Source organism: Uloborus diversus, chromosome 3, assembly GCF_026930045.1.
Source record: "Uloborus diversus isolate 005 chromosome 3, Udiv.v.3.1, whole genome shotgun sequence".
In the NCBI taxonomy this organism is placed as follows: domain Eukaryota; kingdom Metazoa; phylum Arthropoda; class Arachnida; order Araneae; family Uloboridae; genus Uloborus; species Uloborus diversus.
In genome coordinates this window covers 48,536,983-48,562,117 of record NC_072733.1, presented here as the reverse complement: position 1 = coordinate 48,562,117, position 25,135 = coordinate 48,536,983, and positions in this window count along the sequence as shown.

Genomic DNA, 25,135 nt, shown 5'->3' with positions numbered 1-25,135 from the left:
GATTTTTGATTCTCCAGCGTTACGAACGGGACATTTTTTCCGAAAATCACTCATTTGTTGTTCATTAATATTCTTGCATTTTCAACAATTGCTTGTGTTTTTTTTTTTTTTTTTTGAGCAATAACGATTGCTAATTGTTTTCATTTGACCGTCCTTGGCGTTGTGGTTCCTTTTTCAGCTTGGACCGGGAGCCTCTGCAGGCGCGGCTCCTCTGGTCCTAACCACTGTCCTCTAAAATCAGCTCGGCGGTGGTGTTCATGTCCTACTTACACACACGCTCATACACTCACACACGCTTTTACACACATACGCACGCGCCTTCGTGCATACACACAGGTCTACGCACACACACAAGCTGACACATGCACGAACGCGCGCCTACATACACAAAACTATAAACACGTAACCGCCCAGGCCCAGGAGAAGGGGCAGGCTTGGAGGGACAGGAGCCGTTTCCAGAAACAATAACTCCAGTGAGTAGGATCCTGTCGCAACTCATGATTGCGAAAAACATAATTTGGATTCATCATTTAAATTTCATAATTCAAATTAATTTTTCTTTTTTTTTTTTGTCAAATGTTGAATTTTGATAACTTTTCTACAATTTTATTCATTTCTTTTATTTAAAATATTAGGCGAAGGACAAAGTGTGCTAACTGAATGAAGGCTTGCATCCATGAATATTTTTGAGAACCAGTCAATTCAAGTAAATGTTTTTCTTTTGGACATTAAAGTATCACACTAGAGGTATTACTTTTAATATCTTTTCTGTTTATAAATGATTTTTTTATTTTTCAAAGTAAATAAAATATTTGTGTAATGTCCTTACATAAAATTATTTATTTTCCAAGCACAATTTTGTGTTTTTTAGTTTCCTGCTGCATTTTCAGATAGATGAACATTTATAAATGGAGAAATGTTCCAATTCTTACACCTTCATTGGATACATACCTGGTATAAAATTTTCCCATTAGTTAGAACTATCTAACAACTCTTGTAAATAATTATTACACCATCAATTCTTAATGACATTTTAAAAATAGTAGCAAATAGCTTTTCTTTTCTGTGATGGAAATATACCTCCTGGGGAACCCGCCTTGCTTCTGCAAAAAGGGGTAATGCGCTTATTGCATCATACCTCCAAAGTGGCATCCCCACTAGAGTGCTTTTGATCTTAGGTCATGTTCAGAAGCTGTTTTATGATGCTCCAGTCTGGATGCCATTTTAAGGTAGTGTGGAAATTGATGCAGAACTTTATCTTTCTTAAAAAACCTTTCATACTCAAACGAGAAGGATTTGCATGCAACATATATTTCTAGGTCATCACAGTTGAAGTGGCTAACATCCCATCAGATTCATTGGCATAGCGAAAAATTTTGCACACAAAAAGGCTGATTTTCATAAAAATAATGGATTTTTTTTGAAAATAAAATTATTTTATTTCAATGTGTCATTGTTATTTTTTATACAAACTGTTGAACATTCAAAATTGGTTTTAAAACTAATGAGTAATATGTATTTTAAGCATCAAAAAGTTTTCCTCCCAAACAATAGGCAGTCTGATTACTAGTAAGTAGTGAATAGTATGGATAAGAGGGTAATTTTTATCAATTTATTATTAAAGAAGCAAAGTTTACCAGGATAAAGTAAAATAAAAAATTACAACACACACAATAATCTATATATACTCAACAATGGCTTGATGTGTCCATATGGTAAAACTATACTTTGTATAATCCATGATTTGCTGTGTAGTGAGAGATTTCATACTTAGAACATGCCACTATGTTGTTCTCCATGGCGGGGTAAAATATTGAAAGTCCATATATACTTTTCAGTAACTTACCGCCCTATAGCCAGGGTTAAGGCGGAAATGCATGAAATACACCGCCAGCTCAGTCAATTCCAGCCGAGGACTGCAGTTTCGTGCTTATTAGCACTCATCAGCCCGGCATAGGAAGTGAGTGAGCTGGAGGTGGAAAACCTCTTAAGGAAGCCTAGAGTGCCAAACAAACTGGTAGCTAACGTAGAATCAGCACTGATGACCAGACGAGTGACCGAACCATTGCTTCGGTCACTCGTCTGCTAGCTAGTTTCACAGCTAGTGAAACAAAATGTAAACAATATTATACAGTGAATTTCCATATATCACATCTTTTTAAACTTTTGGTCAACTTATCAAAAAATTCACGTCTTACAACTGAAAACAATCAATATAAACTGATAAAATTCTCTATTAGAATCCTATAATATGCTATGAATCAAGTGAAAGCATTTAGTAGAGGAAAAAAAATCCTTAAATGGTATCTTGAGAAGTTTTTTCAAAGAAATGTCGGGTTCAAGGCTATGCGGAATATCACCGAAAGGCAAGGTTGTCAGATTTTGTCCACCCTGGGAAAAACCGCCCTATCCACCTTTTTTCAGTACATTAAAATTTTCAAATCAAAAACGCTGAGCTTAATAATAATAAATAAATGTGTAAATGATGAATCTGTAACGTAGCAGTTAAATTTTCAATTACTGCAATTAAAAATTAAATCATGATACAAAAAATCATGAATTTTGGGTCCAGTATCAAAAGTTATAAAATGAATTAAAAAGTTGGTGTTGAGAAAGAAAATATTATAGTGTGGCTCTGATAAATGCAAGCTTGACCTTGACTACTTCTTTTTGAGAACATCAATGAGAAAGGGACGTGTAATTGCTGCACAGATTTGGGTTGGAATACTTTTGAGAAACTTCTACAAAAGCAACCCAACTCAATTTGGTGCCAATTACCCTTCCTTGATATCCCAAAAGAATATAAACATTATCAAGGTCAAGCTTAAACTTATCAGAATCACAATATACATTGAAATGAAACCAGTACTTAGTATGACATTAATGTAAATTTAAAGTTAAGCTCTTTTGTTCCGGTTCAAATTTAATGCATTTTATATGTTTTTACTTTTGGTTCAATATCTAAAGCAAACTTAATGAATCATAACTTCTTGTGGTATCAGCCAAAGCTGTTTTAAAGTGAATATGGATTTAAATGGAAAAAATAAATTCATTAAATACAAACAGATATTTTTATTAAACAATACAATGATACAGACATGTACTATTTTTACATTTGATTGCCTTATGATTCATAAAAACTAATGTAATACTAGTTTTCAATAAACATATTTCAATGAATGATATTTATTTTCCAATACTCATGCTATGAGAAAATAATCCTTTCTTTTTCTTGTAATAAGCAATAATATATGAGTTTTAAAATTAAGGTTGATGGTATTATCATAAGATTTAAGAAAAATATAAAAGCAACAAAATATAACACTGCAACATACAGAAAAATCTATCATGCAGTAGCCATTTCGGAAGGTTAAGTCATTATTGGATGGTGAAATTGTAGACTATAAGTAGGATTGCCAGAAGTCCTGGTTTGACCATGACAGTCTCGGTTTTCAAACAAAATCTCGGTGTCCTGGCTGGTTTACTTCACGTAGCGGAAAAAGATAAATTTGATTACAGATGACCGAAAAAGTCCAAAAACTCATTTCTGTACCTCAGAGCCAGACTGACACGAGTCTATAAATTGCGATTTTCTGCATTGTATGTATACTCCTAGTCCATATCGAGTCATGCAAACGTAATTCTAAAAAAAAAAAAAAAAACAATCAACTGTAATTATTTACCAGTGTTAAAAGAGTGCACCCCTTATCCTTTGAATGATCCAGACAAATGTTAATTTTTTTTCCTATAAAGTAGCGATTGTGGACATAAGTTAGTCTTGCTCTGAGGTAAAGTTGACCTGTAAAATTAATATTGGATTAGCTTGTGAGGAATTTTTACAGCGAGATTAAAAACAAAAAAGACTTTCTAAAACAGTCCTGGCCAATGCAAAGAATGCGTAAATATCGTTCAAATTTTTATTTCTCATTCAAAGCTTTCCTTCCTACTAAAGTAACTTAAAAATATTAACTTGTAGGAAATAAAATATTTAAATGTATCTGATTGCATCATGTATTATTTATTACCCCTGATTTATCATTAAAATTAGTAACCATTTATTCATGGCATTGAGCACGGGTGCCCACAGAGCGGGATTATGGCGCAAATTGCTCTATCAAAATTTTTGGAGGGGATTTTTTAATTTTTCTATTGAAATTTATTTATTGATTTATTTTTGATTCAAGTTATTTATTTTATTTTATTCTGTTTATATTTCATTTCATTTATTTATTTAGTTTGTATGTGTATGTGTGTTTTCATTGGCATATCACAGAACTTTTCTAATAAAATAATGATAATAATGATTAAAAATAAATAAATAAACAAATAAATAAAAATGTTAAAAAAATAAACATATTTTTAAAAAATAAAACATAAAAAAGAGAGCTAGAAAATAAAAAAAGGGGAGAAAGAGGGTTGAGAAAATTTGGGGGGGGGGGGGGGTAATGTGACCAGATTTTTAAAGTTAAATATCAGGACACATGACGGGGGGGGGGGGGTTGAGTAGCTTTTTTTTCCTACAGGCTTAATATTTTACGTAACAGAAAAATGCTAAGAAATAACTCAAATGTACCAATAGAGAACTCAAGTTGAAAATAATTTAATAGTATTGATGTAAAGAATATTGCATCACACAACAAATTTATTAATCAAAATTATTATTTTCATTTGTACTTGCAGCGTATTAAACATTAAAGAATAACATTTTACATGGCGTTCTTAGGTTTACTGACAGCAAAAAATCGAAAAAGCGTTTAAAAAATCTAGATTGTATGTTATATTTCTTGTGTGACAGAATTTAAACAAAAAAAGCAGGACTTTTTCGACAAAGCGAGACACTTTGGCAGGACGTCTGGTCACATTGGGGGGGGGGGGGGAATTTGCGCCATTGAATTTGATGGGGATGGGCACCCCTGGCATTGAGAATGAACCACCCTCTAAAACACTAAAAAAAAAAAACAGGGGTACTCAATGTCATTCTATTTAATTTCTGTTCACACACACAGACATCAGAGGATTGTTCATTCAACTCGTTCATTTGAACTACTTTGTACATTTGAAAAAATTGCAGATGATCTCTGCACAACATACTCACTTAGACTCGAAAGGTTTCATTAGATCAGTAATATTCTTAAAGAAAAAATAACTAAAATTACTTTAAAGTAATAAAAAATGCCTATGAAAAATTGATCAAAATTTTTTATTCAGGTTTAGATGTATAAAGCAATTATAGTTTTTTTTTTTTTTTTTTTTTGTAAATCATTTCTCAGTTGCCGAAACGAAAAAGTAACAACAAATGTATTGGTAGCTCAGCCGGAGTACCGAAGAACTTAATTTTAAAAAAAGATACTCACCTAAATATTAGAGAATTTCAAAATTATTCCACAGTACCGATGAGAACAGAAGAAAAAAAGACAACACTTTTTTTAAATGGGGGACTAATTAGACAATCTTTATTAAAAATCCCTGGATATTGAATGTAAAATAAGCGACTTCAAAATCGCCAAGCAAGTTAAAAATAAATTAAAATCAATATAGAATGTAGCTGATAGGAATGTTATAGAAGATAAAATGATCACCAGAAAAGTGATAAAAATTATTTTTAGAAATAACTTTGGTGACAGAAAGCGTGAGAAGGATTTTAGCAGGTGCTTGGGACAAGAAGTGGAATGTCCAAACATTTTGCTAGTAGCCCAAACCAGTTACACAAAACATTGCTTAATGTAAATTTAACTACATTGGAAAATAGAAAATTAACTGCAATGGTTAAAGAAAAATGATGAATAATGCAGAAAGTAAAAAGGTTCGAAAAGAAGATATTGTACTGCATTGAGAAAAAGGAAATTTGAAATTGATTGCCCATTAAAAAATTGAAGATGAAAGTATTTTTTTAAAAATGCGATTTTATCACAAGTGCATCAATAAAATTTTCCAAATGCTCACCATTCAAAAGGAATGGTTGTTAATTTTTTAGTTAACGAACGGATCTTTCATTTTAAGGATTCATTCTTTTTGAGTCGTTTGTTCATGAACGACAAATCCCTACCCTTTTGAATACTTGCTACGCTGAAGGGTGGGGGGGAGTTTTTCGATGTTCCGTTTGAACAGTACAAAAATCTGGTTCGCCTAAACATAAGCCACATTAAATTCAAGAAAACTGAGGCTTCTCGCAACAGATTGAAAATTGCTTAGCAAAAAACAGTCTGCGGAATAATGATAATGATCTGCTATCATCATTCACTGCAGTTTGAATTTTTCGACTGTCAAGAAATAAAGTCCTTGTAACATTGGCGTAGCCAGAAAAAAATTGAAAGGGATGTCGCTGCATTTCAGAGGGGAAAGGGTGAAGTTTGTTTCAGTTGTTTTGTATGGTCATAAGAGAAACATTTCTGCTTTTCCGAGGGATGGATAATCACCAAATGTCACTGTAATATGACTGCCTAATGTCATTCATTACACTCCAGTTACAGAACAGAAAAATTGGTTGACTTTGAAAGACAAAACCAGCAGAGAAAAATAGGCAACTTGTTTATTAGTTGTCCATTTCATCATAAAATCAAAAGTCTGACTCTTTAATGCTTAGAATATCGTCAATAAAAAAGACACTGTACATAGAGTAAATAAGAAACCTCATTCACTATTTACTTCTATATATCGATCTAGAACTCTTAAAAAAAAAAACATTGTATTGGTTAGGAACAAAAAATCAATTATTTATTTTTGATCACCTGCAGTTCTTTTTTATTTCATAAGGATGTTTGCTTAGTTAAACACTTAATATCATTTCATGATTCTTCTGTAATGTATTTCAAAATAAATAAAATACGGTGCAAAATCTCAGGAAGAATAACTTTTCATTATTTCCGTTCGTAGTTCACTTACATGCTGGTTCAAAACAAACTTCCAAGCCTTTCATTAGTTTTGCAAATCATATTCATTTCGTATGCATCGAAAAAATTTTGCTGAAGTTTTTAGAATGAACATGTATTTCTATTGTTCTAAAATCTTTCAAATATTACGGCGAGACTAATAAAATGCTAGTTTTACCCAATTTTTCACTGGTGATGACAAGTAGCTGAAGCTGGGTGGTCAGCAATGGCTTCCAAAACAAAGCAGCAAAAGCTGCATAGATCACGTGTCCTATGCTAAAGTCACGTGTCTTATGCAAAACAAACCTGCTGTGACGTCACGTGAAAGTATCCCTATGGGATACTTTCACGCCGAGAAGAAGAACACCGCGGATACGGCTCCTTATGCAAAACAAACGCACATGGTAATGTTAAAGGTATTGGAAGCGTGGCGTTAGCTGTCGAAATCAGGTTTTTTCATAAAGAAAAATGCTAACAAGCGGTTGTGCGTGTAGATGAACGAATAATGATGATAAAGAAGAATGCAAGGAGCAGGAAATATCCCTCAAAATCCTTCCACATTCAACTACAGAGCTAAAAAAATAAATCGGTTGTCAATGTCAAATCACGATATTCAAGGTTGTCACGACGGCCATGTATGACCACAAGGATTTTATCGGACTAAAAAAGAGTACTGAAAACTGATGCTGTGTCAACTTTTTCTTTCTTTTTGTGCAAGCCATCTTGTAAGAAGAGGAATACAAATTTTATGCCTCGAGCTGCTGAAGCATAGTAAGTTATTTCGTCATTAATCTACACTTTATAGTCGTTATGTTTACATCAGTTTTGGTCATGTAAAGTTGAATGATATGTATAATACTTCTTGAATTTTCATTTATTCCCGTTAAAAAAAAATCAAATAATGGAATTTTTATAAACAGATCATTCTTTTTTTTTTTTTAGCTTTGAGTATTAAAAAATGATGTTGTAAACTTGTCTCACTATTAGTACAAAAAATAAACTATACCACCAAGTGCAAAAAAACTATAAATTATTTTCTCTTGTTGAATACAAAGGTTTATTCTACTAGTCCTGCAATTACCTGAATTAATTCTTATTTCCTTCATCCCCGAACATTAGTTCTCAGGTTAAATAAATTTTCAACATTCATATACAGCTCATGCATTCCATTGATTCAGGTATATTAATTGTAAATTCATGTGATATTTGTCAAGTAGTATAAATACTGTACAAAATTTTAATGATTAAAACTAGTCTTTAGAGCTGTGCCATATTCATATCTTTTAAATCTTAGTAATTTCCTGATGAAGAACACTTATCATTCTATATTTATCATTGGATGATTAAACATATTTTCTATACTGTATACATATTATATGATTCGCCAAATCTCGTACCATAAATTGAATGCCAAGCAGTGCACCTTCAATGCAAAATTACTTTTCTGAGTACCTACAGGTCTGCTTTACTGTTATACTATGTTCGGTGTGAGGGCCCAATGAGAATACAAACATTTTTGACAAAGCTGTTGAAGTGAAATTAAAAAGTGCATTTCAAACCAATGTACAGTACAGTAGTCTCGTTAATCAAATTTAAAAATTTCTTTAAAAATCCTGTTTTTTCATAGATATAATTTTAAGTTATGAAAGTAAAAATATAACTCTGAGTGCAAGAAAGATTCCATTTATATTTTGATCTATTAATGAAGCATTTTCATGACCGTGCTTCATTGAAATGTCACTTGTGTTTGAAACAGAAGATAAGTAGACTAATTCTTTGTTAGGAGATACAGTCAACTCTCGATAACTCGAAGTCCCAGGGGCTAAAACGTTCGAGTTGTTGGTACTTCGAGTTATGGGGAATTTTCACAACAGTCTCAAAAGTTTGGCATCTGATGAAAACTTCGAGATAAAGGAATATTCGAGTTATTGAGATTTGACTGTAATGTGGAAAATTATTCATATGTTTTTAAATGTCTTGTAAACAATTCTAATTTTTTTAACAAAACAGTTTTTTTTTTCATCCCGATACAAAATTGTTATGCCTCTTTAAGGATCTCTTTCGCTTTTTATACGTAGTATCCTGATTTTTGATTCTCCAGCGTTACGAACGGGACATTTTTTCCGAAAATCACTCATTTGTTGTTCATTAATATTCTTGCATTTTCAACAATTGCTTGTGTTTTTTTTTTTTTTTTTTGAGCAATAACGATTGCTAATTGTTTTCATTTGACCGTCCTTGGCGTTGTGGTTCCTTTTTCAGCTTGGACCGGGAGCCTCTGCAGGCGCGGCTCCTCTGGTCCTAACCACTGTCCTCTAAAATCAGCTCGGCGGTGGTGTTCATGTCCTACTTACACACACGCTCATACACTCACACACGCTTTTACACACATACGCACGCGCCTTCGTGCATACACACAGGTCTACGCACACACACAAGCCGACACATGCACGAACGCGCGCCTACATACACAAAACTATAAACACGTAACCGCCCAGGCCCAGGAGAAGGGGCAGGCTTGGAGGGACAGGAGCCGTTTCCAGAAACAATAACTCCAGTGAGTAGGGTCCTGTCGCAACTCATGATTGCGAAAAACATAATTTGGATTCATCATTTAAATTTCATAATTCAAATTAATTTTTCTTTTTTCTTTTGTCAAATGTTGAATTTTGATAACTTTTCTACAATTTTATTCATTTCTTTTATTTAAAATATTAGGCGAAGGACAAAGTGTGCTAACTGAATGAAGGCTTGCATCCATGAATATTTTTGAGAACCAGTCAATTCAAGTAAATGTTTTTCTTTTGGACATTAAAGTATCACACTAGAGGTATTACTTTTAATATCTTTTCTGTTTATAAATGATTTTTTTATTTTTCAAAGTAAATAAAATATTTGTGTAATGTCCTTACATAAAATTATTTATTTTCCAAGCACAATTTTGTGTTTTTTAGTTTCCTGCTGCATTTTCAGATAGATGAACATTTATAAATGGAGAAATGTTCCAATTCTTACACCTTCATTGGATACATACCTGGTATAAAATTTTCCCATTAGTTAGAACTATCTAACAACTCTTGTAAATAATTATTACACCATCAATTCTTAATGACATTTTAAAAATAGTAGCAAATAGCTTTTCTTTTCTGTGATGGAAATATACCTCCTGGGGAACCCGCCTTGCTTCTGCAAAAAGGGGTAATGCGCTTATTGCATCATACCTCCAAAGTGGCATCCCCACTAGAGTGCTTTTGATCTTAGGTCATGTTCAGAAGCTGTTTTATGATGCTCCAGTCTGGATGCCATTTTAAGGTAGTGTGGAAATTGATGCAGAACTTTATCTTTCTTAAAAAACCTTTCATACTCAAACGAGAAGGATTTGCATGCAACATATATTTCTAGGTCATCACAGTTGAAGTGGCTAACATCCCATCAGATTCATTGGCATAGCGAAAAATTTTGCACACAAAAAGGCTGATTTTCATAAAAATAATGGATTTTTTTTTGAAAATAAAATTATTTTATTTCAATGTGTCATTGTTATTTTTTATACAAACTGTTGAACATTCAAAATTGGTTTTAAAACTAATGAGTAATATGTATTTTAAGCATCAAAAAGTTTTCCTCCCAAACAATAGGCAGTCTGATTACTAGTAAGTAGTGAATAGTATGGATAAGAGGGTAATTTTTATCAATTTATTATTAAAGAAGCAAAGTTTACCAGGATAAAGTAAAATAAAAAATTACAACACACACAATAATCTATATATACTCAACAATGGCTTGATGTGTCCATATGGTAAAACTATACTTTGTATAATCCATGATTTGCTGTGTAGTGAGAGATTTCATACTTAGAACATGCCACTATGTTGTTCTCCATGGCGGGGTAAAATATTGAAAGTCCATATATACTTTTCAGTAACTTACCGCCCTATAGCCAGGGTTAAGGCGGAAATGCATGAAATACACCGCCAGCTCAGTCAATTCCAGCCGAGGACTGCAGTTTCGTGCTTATTAGCACTCATCAGCCCGGCATAGGAAGTGAGTGAGCTGGAGGTGGAAAACCTCTTAAGGAAGCCTAGAGTGCCAAACAAACTGGTAGCTAACGTAGAATCAGCACTGATGACCAGACGAGTGACCGAACCATTGCTTCGGTCACTCGTCTGCTAGCTAGTTTCACAGCTAGTGAAACAAAATGTAAACAATATTATACAGTGAATTTCCATATATCACATCTTTTTAAACTTTTGGTCAACTTATCAAAAAATTCACGTCTTACAACTGAAAACAATCAATATAAACTGATAAAATTCTCTATTAGAATCCTATAATATGCTATGAATCAAGTGAAAGCATTTAGTAGAGGAAAAAAAATCCTTAAATGGTATCTTGAGAAGTTTTTTCAAAGAAATGTCGGGTTCAAGGCTATGCGGAATATCACCGAAAGGCAAGGTTGTCAGATTTTGTCCACCCTGGGAAAAACCGCCCTATCCACCTTTTTTCAGTACATTAAAATTTTCAAATCAAAAACGCTGAGCTTAATAATAATAAATAAATGTGTAAATGATGAATCTGTAACGTAGCAGTTAAATTTTCAATTACTGCAATTAAAAATTAAATCATGATACAAAAAATCATGAATTTTGGGTCCAGTATCAAAAGTTATAAAATGAATTAAAAAGTTGGTGTTGAGAAAGAAAATATTATAGTGTGGCTCTGATAAATGCAAGCTTGACCTTGACTACTTCTTTTTGAGAACATCAATGAGAAAGGGACGTGTAATTGCTGCACAGATTTGGGTTGGAATACTTTTGAGAAACTTCTACAAAAGCAACCCAACTCAATTTGGTGCCAATTACCCTTCCTTGATATCCCAAAAGAATATAAACATTATCAAGGTCAAGCTTAAACTTATCAGAATCACAATATACATTGAAATGAAACCAGTACTTAGTATGACATTAATGTAAATTTAAAGTTAAGCTCTTTTGTTCCGGTTCAAATTTAATGCATTTTATATGTTTTTACTTTTGGTTCAATATCTGAAGCAAACTTAATGAATCATAACTTCTTGTGGTATCAGCCAAAGCTGTTTTAAAGTGAATATGGATTTAAATGGAAAAAATAAATTCATTAAATACAAACAAATATTTTTATTAAACAATACAATGATACAGACATGTACTATTTTTACATTTGATTGCCTTATGATTCATAAAAACTAATGTAATACTAGTTTTCAATAAACATATTTCAATGAATGATATTTATTTTCCAATACTCATGCTATGAGAAAATAATCCTTTCTTTTTCTTGTAATAAGCAATAATATATGAGTTTTAAAATTAAGGTTGATGGTATTATCATAAGATTTAAGAAAAATATAAAAGCAACAAAATATAACACTGCAACATACAGAAAAATCTATCATGCAGTAGCCATTTCGGAAGGTTAAGTCATTATTGGATGGTGAAATTGTAGACTATAAGTAGGATTGCCAGAAGTCCTGGTTTGACCATGACAGTCTCGGTTTTCAAACAAAATCTCGGTGTCCTGGCTGGTTTACTTCACGTAGCGGAAAAAGATAAATTTGATTACAGATGACCGAAAAAGTCCAAAAACTCATTTCTGTACCTCAGAGCCAGACTGACACGAGTCTATAAATTGCGATTTTCTGCATTGTATGTATACTCCTAGTCCATATCGAGTCATGCAAACGTAATTCTAAAAAAAAAAAAAAAAAAAACAATCAACTGTAATTATTTACCAGTGTTAAAAGAGTGCACCCCTTATCCTTTGAATGATCCAGACAAATGTTAATTTTTTTTCCTATAAAGTAGCGATTGTGGACATAAGTTAGTCTTGCTCTGAGGTAAAGTTGACCTGTAAAATTAATATTGGATTAGCTTGTGAGGAATTTTTACAGCGAGATTAAAAACAAAAAAGACTTTCTAAAACAGTCCTGGCCAATGCAAAGAATGCGTAAATATCGTTCAAATTTTTATTTCTCATTCAAAGCTTTCCTTCCTACTAAAGTAACTTAAAAATATTAACTTGTAGGAAATAAAATATTTAAATGTATCTGATTGCATCATGTATTATTTATTACCCCTGATTTATCATTAAAATTAGTAACCATTTATTCATGGCATTGAGCACGGGTGCCCACAGAGCGGGATTATGGCGCAAATTGCTCTATCAAAATTTTTGGAGGGGATTTTTTAATTTTTCTATTGAAATTTATTTATTGATTTATTTTTGATTCAAGTTATTTATTTTATTTTATTCTGTTTATATTTCATTTCATTTATTTATTTAGTTTGTATGTGTATGTGTGTTTTCATTGGCATATCACAGAACTTTTCTAATAAAATAATGATAATAATGATTAAAAATAAATAAATAAACAAATAAATAAAAATGTTAAAAAAATAAACATATTTTTAAAAAATAAAACATAAAAAAGAGAGCTAGAAAATAAAAAAAAGGGGAGAAAGAGGGTTGAGAAAATTTGGGGGGGGGGGGGGTAATGTGACCAGATTTTTAAAGTTAAATATCAGGACACATGACGGGGGGGGGGGTTGAGTAGCTTTTTTTTCCTACAGGCTTAATATTTTACGTAACAGAAAAATGCTAAGAAATAACTCAAATGTACCAATAGAGAACTCAAGTTGAAAATAATTTAATAGTATTGATGTAAAGAATATTGCATCACACAACAAATTTATTAATCAAAATTATTATTTTCATTTGTACTTGCAGCGTATTAAACATTAAAGAATAACATTTTACATGGCGTTCTTAGGTTTACTGACAGCAAAAAATCGAAAAAGCGTTTAAAAAATCTAGATTGTATGTTATATTTCTTGTGTGACAGAATTTAAACAAAAAAAGCAGGACTTTTTCGACAAAGCGAGACACTTTGGCAGGACGTCTGGTCACATTGGGGGGGGGGGGGGAATTTGCGCCATTGAATTTGATGGGGATGGGCACCCCTGGCATTGAGAATGAACCACCCTCTAAAACACTAAAAAAAAAAAAACAGGGGTAGGCAATGTCATTCTATTTAATTTCTGTTCACACACACAGACATCAGAGGATTGTTCATTCAACTCGTTCATTTGAACTACTTTGTACATTTGAAAAAATTGCAGATGATCTCTGCACAACATACTCACTTAGACTCGAAAGGTTTCATTAGATCAGTAATATTCTTAAAGAAAAAATAACTAAAATTACTTTAAAGTAATAAAAAATGCCTATGAAAAATTGATCAAAATTTTTTATTCAGGTTTAGATGTATAAAGCAATTATAGTTTTTTTTTTTTTTTTTTGTAAATCATTTCTCAGTTGCCGAAACGAAAAAGTAACAACAAATGTATTGGTAGCTCAGCCGGAGTACCGAAGAACTTAATTTTAAAAAAAGATACTCACCTAAATATTAGAGAATTTCAAAATTATTCCACAGTACCGATGAGAACAGAAGAAAAAAAGACAACACTTTTTTTAAATGGGGGACTAATTAGACAATCTTTATTAAAAATCCCTGGATATTGAATGTAAAATAAGCGACTTCAAAATCGCCAAGCAAGTTAAAAATAAATTAAAATCAATATAGAATGTAGCTGATAGGAATGTTATAGAAGATAAAATGATCACCAGAAAAGTGATAAAAATTATTTTTAGAAATAACTTTGGTGACAGAAAGCGTGAGAAGGATTTTAGCAGGTGCTTGGGACAAGAAGTGGAATGTCCAAACATTTTGCTAGTAGCCCAAACCAGTTACACAAAACATTGCTTAATGTAAATTTAACTACATTGGAAAATAGAAAATTAACTGCAATGGTTAAAGAAAAATGATGAATAATGCAGAAAGTAAAAAGGTTCGAAAAGAAGATATTGTACTGCATTGAGAAAAAGGAAATTTGAAATTGATTGCCCATTAAAAAATTGAAGATGAAAGTATTTTTTTTAAAAATGCGATTTTATCACAAGTGCATCAATAAAATTTTCCAAATGCTCACCATTCAAAAGGAATGGTTGTTAATTTTTTAGTTAACGAACGGATCTTTCATTTTAAGGATTCATTCTTTTTGAGTCGTTTGTTCATGAACGACAAATCCCTACCCTTTTGAATACTTGCTACGCTGAAGGGTGGGGGGGAGTTTTTCGATGTTCCGTTTGAACAGTACAAAAATCTGGCTCGCCTAAACATAAGCCACATTAAATTCAAGAAAACTGAGGCTTCTCGCAACAGATTGAAAATTGCTTAGCAAAAAACAGTCTGCGGAATAATGATAATGATCTGCTATCATCATTCACTGCAGTTTGAATTTTTCGACTGTCAAGAAATAAAGTCCTTGTAACATTGGCGTAGCCAGAAAAAAATTGAAAGGGATGTCGCTGCATTTCAGAGGGGAAAGGGTGAAGTTTGTTTCAGTTGTTTTGTATGGTCATAAGAGAAACATTTCTGCTTTTCCGAGGGATGGATAATCACCAAATGTCACTGTAATATGACTGCCTAATGTCATTCATTACACTCCAGTTACAGAACAGAAAAATTGGTTGACTTTGAAAGACAAAACCAGCAGAGAAAAATAGGCAACTTGTTTATTAGTTGTCCATTTCATCATAAAATCAAAATTCTGACTCTTTAATGCTTAGAATATCGTCAATAAAAAGACACTGTACATAGAGTAAATAAGAAACCTCATTCACTATTTACTTCTATATATCGATCTAGAACTCTTAAAAAAAAAACATTGTATTGGTTAGGAACAAAAAATCAATTATTTATTTTTGATCACCTGCAGTTCTTTTTTATTTCATAAGGATGTTTGCTTAGTTAAACACTTAATATCATTTCATGATTCTTCTGTAATGTATTTCAAAATAAATAAAATACGGTGCAAAATCTCAGGAAGAATAACTTTTCATTATTTCCGTTCGTAGTTCACTTACATGCTGGTTCAAAACAAACTTCCAAGCCTTTCATTAGTTTTGCAAATCATATTCATTTCGTATGCATCGAAAAAATTTTGCTGAAGTTTTTAGAATGAACATGTATTTCTATTGTTCTAAAATCTTTCAAATATTACGGCGAGACTAATAAAATGCTAGTTTTACCCAATTTTTCACTGGTGATGACAAGTAGCTGAAGCTGGGTGGTCAGCAATGGCTTCCAAAACAAAGCAGCAAAAGCTGCATAGATCACGTGTCCTATGCTAAAGTCACGTGTCTTATGCAAAACAAACCTGCTGTGACGTCACGTGAAAGTATCCCATTAGCTGCATGTTATTGCGAGTGCGATGTTATTCTTTAATGCTTTTTCTTTGCTTAAAATGCATTCTGAATATTGTCAAAGCCATAATAATGAAGAAAAACGATGAAAAACTGAAAAAATCAAGATAATCAACAGTAAGGACCAATATTTATTGAGTAAAAATGAGCTTTCAACAAAGCCATCTGACTTGACGGACTTGAATCCTGAATTATTCGATTTATGGCTTCAGTGCCAATGCATTAGAAGAATTTAAAGTGTACTGAAGTTTAAAAGCTTATTACCTTTTCTCTTGTGGATGTATTTCGGATTTTTTATGTGTAAAATTTCGGCGATATATGTGCGGTGACTGAAACGATAAGTAAAAATCATGTTTAGCATACCGGCGTCTGTCCAAATATTTTTGCAATGACCTTGTTTTGTGCGCGCTTAATTATATAAATATAAAATTCGATTCATTTTCTAAAGGATTGGTTTTTGTTTCGAATATCATATTTTCTATGAAATTGATCCCTGAATTTATGCTAAACTTGGTCTCCTAAGAAATACAAAATTTTTAGTGCAGTTTTTCAAGAGCAGATTAATTGTTGAATTGTTAGAACTTCATGAGCAAAAAAAGACAACACACCAGAGACAAATTCAGTTTTCACACTTGCTAATAAAACTGAATTATTGGTGAACATTTTATATAAATGGAATAGAAGAAATTTTTGGCTCTCAAAAACTAAACATGCCTTGACATAAAAGTAGTAGAAAGCATAAATAATAAAATAATTAGTGTTTTTACTGTTTAGAATACATGCTGGATATTGAGTATGTGTATTATCTGCAAAGATAAATGATTATTCTGATTTTGAAACATTGAGAAAAATTTCCTTTGCCAACTTTTTAATCTTCTGAATATTGATAAAAGTTATCCTTCTCGTACAGCTCAGATTTATAACATGAATTGTGGAGTATATCTGCTAATTTGCATAGTAAGTTTTCAGTCATGGAAGTTTTTAGACAGACCTGTCATTTAAGGGTCAACTGCCCCCCCCCCTCTCAGGCTTGTCATTTCGAGTTTTCCAGGGAGGAGCAAGCAATGCAAAACCCTTTTACATGTAAAAACATTAATTTTTCAATGGCCAGTTTTGAAAAATTAATGTTTTTTTCATAAAAGAGTGCAGGTTTTGTTGTTTTCCAATAAAAACTTGCACTAAATATAGCCCTTTGCCCCCTCTCCGAAAAATTCAAAACGACAGGCTTGTTTTTTGAATCTTTACGACAGTCCTAAATAAACTGTTATTTATTGTGGTAAATTAATTCCAATTCGTAAAGCAATATGTGATTCCATTTTGAGCAGGATTCTTTTTTGTAGTTATTGTAGAAAATTCGTTTTTGATCTCTTAAATACTTGGTTTTAACAAGGCGGGTAGGTTTGTGCCAAGCCTGATTGGTGCCCTTGTGCAAGTGTCTTTTAGGCACCTTTATGCTGTGACGTTCAGGAAAATCTAGTTAACACCTGTAGTGAGGTTTTGTCGACAAATATAGAGAGGAAAAAATACGGTTAAATTTAATTGTATGTTTTGGTTCATAGCTTGAAGTTCTCTTGAGTTCAGTAGCTCACCTGAAATGCTAATGCGTTTCCGGAAAATAAAATACAGTGCACCATTTATACTTATCTTTTTTATATGTTCTTATCAATTATACGTTTTTTAAATTGGTCCCTGCAGAGTCTAGTACACATTAACCTATACTTATAATACATATTTTTCATTTGTTTGCTTTTTTCATACAGTTCCTTCAAAAACGTATAAACGTGCTTTACTGTATTCTAATACTGAAGTTAACGCCACTTTAGATTTCTCTCTAATCTTTAACTGATGAATAATTAATCAAACTTGTATGACTGTCAAAACATAACAGGTGCTTTACTGTATTCTAATACTGAAGTTAACGCCACTCGAAATTTCTCTCTAATCTTTAACTGATGAATAATTAATCAAATTTTTATGAATATCAAAACATAACAGGGTACTGACTATATTTCAAAATTGAAGCATAATAATATAGAGGATATTTCACCTCAAAAACTGAAATTTAATTTTTTTCCTGCGAAATAATTCTTAGGTACGGAATCGTTAAAAAGGCGTTGAATTTAATATCTAAAACAAATGCATTGTGCAAAGCTCTATTTTTTTAAATGCGATATCCAAATAGTTTAAGAAAATGGTGGTGGAGAGGGAGAATCGAGGTTTTTAATTTTTGGTCAAGTGGTCACTTGATGGAACTAAAAGGTTAACCAAATTATTGTCTACAGTATTACAATATATAAATATTACACACAAGTAAATAATATGTAATGTGCTTATTTTTATGTGTGATAACATGAAGCAGCCAAATTATCACAAATGATAAAAATCTGAAAAATACGTATTGCACAGATTATAATCCAACATATTTACCACAAACAATGGCACAGCCAAAGGTAGATCCAGGGAGTTAGAACCCTCTCCGAAATGAGAAAGAAACTTCAAAAATGGAAAAGGTCCATTTTTTACACGTAGTTTTCTTACATAGCACAAAAAAAAAAAAAAAAAAAAACTAATTCAAGTGCATAGAATTCCATATACAGTGAAATCCCATTACAACGAAATTTTCATTACAGCGAACAAAATGTGCGGTCCCATTTTAAAACGTATTAAGATGATGTATAAAACATCTCATTTTAACGAAGACATTTTTTTCAAAAATTTGTTCCATGAAATATTTTTTTCATCGTCAGTTCGAATATTTTGTACTTAATGCTGTTTTCAGAAACTAAAAAACAACTTTCGCAAGTCCCTATGTGAAAACTCCATTTGTACTTTCAAAACAGAGCGATTCAAGGTGGAAATGCACTCATACTGAAACATGGGTTTATGTGTGACAACAAAAGCTAGTGTCTATCCAAGCGCTGTCGATTTCTGCACACCAAACACAAGGCACCTTGCGAATTCGGAAAGGGTTCTTGTGGTCAGTATAATAACGATTATCAATTAGAATCTTTTATAATGTCTACTGGGACCAAATGTCTCGCATAAAAGAAAATAGCAACACTTTTTGTGATGACGACCAGTGAATAAAAGTTCAGTGTTCAATATTTTAATTTTTTTTTCAGAATAATTAATGTGTTAATTATATTTTAGATTTTTTGTAACTGTAAAAGTTGCATATTTATGTATATTAGGGTGTAGGTTTGTAAAACTGACACTTTTATAAAAATAAAGTAAGTTTTTAGATGATTCCGTTACAATGAAATATTTTATCAGTCCCTTGGAGTTTGTTGTAATGGGATTTCACTGTATTTCTTTTACTTATGTAATGCAAGGATCGATCGAATTTAAAAACAAACTTTTTCCTCATTTTTTCATTAAAAAGAAAAAAACCTAAGGATTTCACAAAACAATGATGTTACGACTAAAGACAATTATTCGATAGCGATTATGGGAGGGAAGGAACTATAGATCCGGGCCTAGGCGGGATATATAAAGGTGGGGTACATTATTGCAAGGTCGTAGCTAGGATTTTATTTCGGGTGGGGGGGGGGGGAGGAGGGATTTATAACGAAGAAAGTTTATAGATAAAAATGCAAAGGGCAGAGGCCCGGTAGCAGATGTTAATTTATTCTGTTAAGTTCTCTCTCTTAATTGCCAGACTGTCATCAAACCCGTTAGAGTTATAAAGGTAGGGTACTTCTGTTCTAAGGAGAAGAGGTGGTTTTTGTGCCAACTCATTCTTTTTACCTACCCCAACAACTGTTTGATAATTTTTAGGTTATCATAGCTATGGGCTTAGAACCCATAAAATTCGACATAATCATGAATTTTTCATATGAGGGGTGATTTTCACTTATAACATATACATGTCAGCAGTGCTGCAATTAAGAAAAAATGTTTGAGGGGACCCATTAAAAGAAAAGGTGGTTTCAAACCAATTGACATCACATTTGCATTTATTACAGTAAAAAAAAACAATTATACTACAACTACAGCATTGTGTATTAGTATAAATATGTATGTATGTAAAAAGGAGCAATAGAAATTTTATTGGAAATAAAAGTTTTTATTTAAATGTGTTATTTTTGTGCCTTCCATTCAAAATTAAATTGATTTCAATGATATTTGAATGATAAAGCATCAAAAAGTTTTTCTCCCACAATGGCCAGTTAAATTGCAGATACAGTGGAGCTCCATTCTGCTGGTCTCTGAAAAAGACTGTACTGATACGTTAAAATATTCCGGATTTACTTTACCCTTTTTCAGAAAGTCCACATGATTGTTTTTCTACAAACAGATCAAAATAATTTTTCAGCTACAAGACTCACAGAATTTTTTTTAAAGATAAATGTTTTATAGCTGTTTGAAGCCGCTCTGGCATCCTTTTTGCACTGTCTAATTTTTCTTTGTCTATGAGAAGGATTTCCTCTGACTGTCCAATATTCCTTCATGGCAGTTGAGGACTAGAGCTGCCGGTACCCTTCTTGAAATTATTCCAGCAGTTGGTGACACGTGACGTCTCATTAAATAACGAATTCCTTCAAGTTTAGATTAACTGAACGCCTTTGACGATAATAACGAAAACAAAGAAGATATAATCGAAAATGTCCCCAAAGATGATTAAGCAATTTTAACTACAAAAACTCTAAAGCTATTTACATTTGTAAATGCCAATCAAGAAGTGAATTTGTAAAAAAATGTCAACGAATCGTGCTATAAATGAAATTGTATCAAAAAACAAGTAAAAAGATGACACATTCTCCCCCCTACTTCATTGGATAAGAGTCGATTTTTAAACAATGTGTTCAGATTTTGAACAAGGCCCTGATTTTAAGTTTTCCACCTTGGAATGTTTTTCATCACTGGTTCTACAGAAAGCGTAAAATCAAGTTTTCACTAAACCATAATTTTCTATTCATTCTGAAAACTTAATACAGTTATCTCTGACTTATATATCAGCACATGGGATCAAAATAAAAATAAGTGGCACATTCATTAATGGAATTCACATTTTAGATCAAATTAAATTTCAAACCAGTTAAAAAAGTTGACACAGATAAAGCAAAATGAACTTAAAATTTTAACACGAACCATGAACTATTAAGTTTGAATTTATTTCTGTCCATGTGGTAAAAATACATTATGTGGTAATCATATGGTCTAATTTAGTGAGAAACTTTATATTTAGAATATACTACTATGTTACTCCGTCCTTGGTTGCAGAAAAGAGTCCATATTTCTGTGGTCAAATTCAATGCATGCTTATGAAGTGCAAATAGTTCTTCCAAATTTTCATACCAACAAGATCATTTGCAGGGCAGAATTTTAAAGACTAACTCTGTCTCTGAACAAATGATCCAGCTAGTGAAAATTTTCCTTGTGTTTCTGATACAACTTTTTGGCACTTCTCATCCGTAGAGAATCATAAAAAGCTTATTAAGCTCGCGGTAGTGTTTGCAATCGGGTAGTAAAAAAATTACCATCGTAATGAAAAAAATAAAAACAGGGAACACATAAAAAGACTCACTTCAATGTAATTAAACAGGAAAGCTGTTCTGATCAACATAATAAAAAACTATTAAATTTATAAATAGATAAAACATTTCAGTTAAGCAATTTTATTCATCTATTCTCAGTACTTATATCTGAGTAACATTAAAATATCAGTAGGGGAGTTACACTGAAAGTATTAAGTGCCTTAGCCTCTTTTGGGAATCGTCATAACTATACAATTGTTCAAGAATAATAAATTTTTAATAAAGAACATTTAAGCATAAATCCAAGGGGAACATTTTGACGACATGGTCTGTAGAGTTGGAGGGGAAATGAAAGAGTCCGGCAATTTAGAGCCTTCGACTCTGACTCCTTTACCCCAAAATCAGTTCCACTCCGGCTCCGTAGTCCTGATCAAAATTTATTGCTTAAGAAACACTGAAAAACTTAATAGCAGCAGAAAATAACACCTACACTGCACAGCAAAAGAAATAGAATAGAAGGCAACAAATGTCAAACAAACAATTCCCAAAAACAAAGGGAGGAGGGGGAGAGAGTTCATAAAATTTGTGGCAAACTGTTTATTTTGTGACTTTGACTTATCTAATCTCAATGTGATGAGTTTTACTGAGAGGCAGCTCAGTAAAACTTTACCATTTAGCATGAAATTGAATAGCAACACAACGCGGAGCAAGTCGGTTCAGTGATTATAAAAAAAAATTTTAGAATCTAAACATTGCGTATTGTGGTTAAACGTAACACGAAATGTAATGACAAAATTTATGACAAGGCAAAAAAGTTATATGATGAAGGGATGGAAAAAAAAAGCAGAAATAACACCCACACTACAGGCAAACGAAGTTGTGACTTTGACTCGTCGAGAATGCAAATAATTTTTGATGCAACGCAAACGTAACAACAATAATAGCAACATAGAATAAACATCGTGGATGGGTGAGTGAAGTAAACAAAAATTTAATCTCACTCTAAAAAAGAATCTGTACATAAAATTAACAAAATACTGGTTGTATTAGTCACTTCAACTTATCTAGTATTAAAATAAATGCTCATCAATGCCAAGAAATTAGTTGAACAGTGCCTAATTCAACAAAAGTTAGATCACACGCAGCATTACGATGTGAAAACATGGAAGCGAACGAGATGCTTTGACAGCGGCGGACATTAATTACAGCTAAATCCTGGCGATTTTTACAGGGAAATTTACGGCAACCTTGACATTTGGCGACGCAATGATTTGGCGCGCGAACAAACGGTAGATACACGAGGGGGCCTGAGGATTTAGATGATTGTGAGGTACGTTTTAATGAGTAATTTGAATTTATGTTTCACAAAAACACAAATTAACTCTTGAAATTAGTAATGTTGCAAGTTTCATTTGTTATTTCGACGAATATTTATTCAAAAACTGCCTAATGTCTTGCAAAATGGTTTCGCTCGATCTTACATGTCATAAATGTGATTTGATGTCAATAACATGTTACAATGTATTTAATATTGAGCTATTGAGATGAAATGATTAATTTATGTATTTCTCTTTCTTCAAAGTGATCTCGTAATGGTTTGGCGCTCGTGAACATGAGAACAAAGAGGAGTTTGCTTTGATTCATAAGAGAAACAAACAATGGTACAATTTTATTCATATTTTAATTAAAGCATAAGTAAACTTAGATAACGGCTTGTAATTCAGTGTAGATTTCATATTAAATCAACTAATTTCTAAAGAAATGCATCTTAATAGTATCTTACAAAACGGTTTCGCTCAATGATGAACGTCGTTATTATGGATATGAAGTAAATAAGGATTTGATTTCAATAATTTCTTGCTATGGACTTAATACTTTGCTCGTTAGACGAAATGTGATTTCTCTGTTAACTAAACTATTTCTGCAATAGTTATTATATTTAGCTTCCTATATAGTGTATCTGTTTCATTTGAGTAAAATTGCAAAGTTACAAACAGGAGCAAAATATGGTATTTTCTAGAAGAAAAATAATTTATGCATTTTTCTTTTTCAAAATGCAGGTACCTGTTGACCAAATTATGTTTTTAAACAGGAGTAGATTCATCTGATGCAGATTCTTACCTTTTTGAATTATAAAACAGTTATCAAACAATCATTTTTTTTCCTTCTAGCTTCTGCTATTTAATAGAATTCTGTGTAACGGAAATCTCAAATTAAATAATTCACTCATCATCCTTTAAAAGATCTGTCAATCATGCTTTTATTGCTGAATTGCTTCATAACTTTCAGAAAAATAACATGCAGATTTGATTTTCTTGCCAGTTCCAGATATTGTCACATGCTTAAGGATAAATACTGTAGTATTTAAACCAAAGTATCATGTGGGGTGCAGTAGCTGTGAGCAGCAACAAACGCTCCAGGTTAAAGTGCTTATATGTTGAGGATTTTTACTGCTTGATATTTGTTTTTATTCTTGAGATTTTTTCTCCATTCGCAGAAAGATGTCCAATCTATTTTAATTTATTACAGTTCTACTTTTTGAAACTATTCTATATTGTTTATCTGTGTAATTATTCCTAGGCTGTTATGAAACTTGATCCTCAACTTGAATTGGTTTTGTATCATACTATAATTTGAGAATTTTCCTGTAATAAGCAGGTCATGCATTCAATTCTTGAATAATACTTTTTATGAATTTGTCTTACTTCTATTCTTGATGTAATATTATGAAGCAATCATAGCTGAAGTATTTAATTTTTTATAATAGATGGTCACACCTTAGTGTATTATACAACAAAAAAAGAGTTAAAGAGAATAAGCTATTGATAACAGCTAGTTTACTATTGTACCTGTTGAAGAATATTTTAATTAATAACATGTTGAGAAGCAAAATATACTAATTATTTTCTGAATAGGATGGATACCTATTTAGAACTATTGTATGCCATTCCATTAGCATTGTTATAGTATTGCATTCAAATTTTAAATTAAGTTTTTCCTCCCCAGAGTCTAAAAATTGTTTCTGGTGTCCAGTTGAAGAGGCTGAAAATTCCTGACTGAATGGCACATAGTAGAGGGAATTGGTTTCATTTGCTGCCGTTTCCTCTGCTTATGCTTTTCGGTTTTTCCCGAGCTTGAAGAGTAATTACTGAATCAACGGAAGTGTGGGTATGTTTGATCTTTAAAATTGTTACTTTCTTATGGATGCTATTCTCTATTGTTAATCTGTGTAATTGGAAACTTTAGTTACTCCCAGACTGTTATAAAACTTGATTCTCAACTTGAATTGGTTTTGTGCCATACTATATTTAGAGTTCTTGTAATACACAGGCAATGCATTTAATTCTTGGATAATCTTTCGTATGAATGTGTCTTGCTTCTGTTCTTGATATAATCTCTATTATGAAGCAATCATAGCTAAGTAAATTTTTTATATAATACATGGTTACACCTTGGTGTAATAGATGACAAAAAAAGTAATAGTAA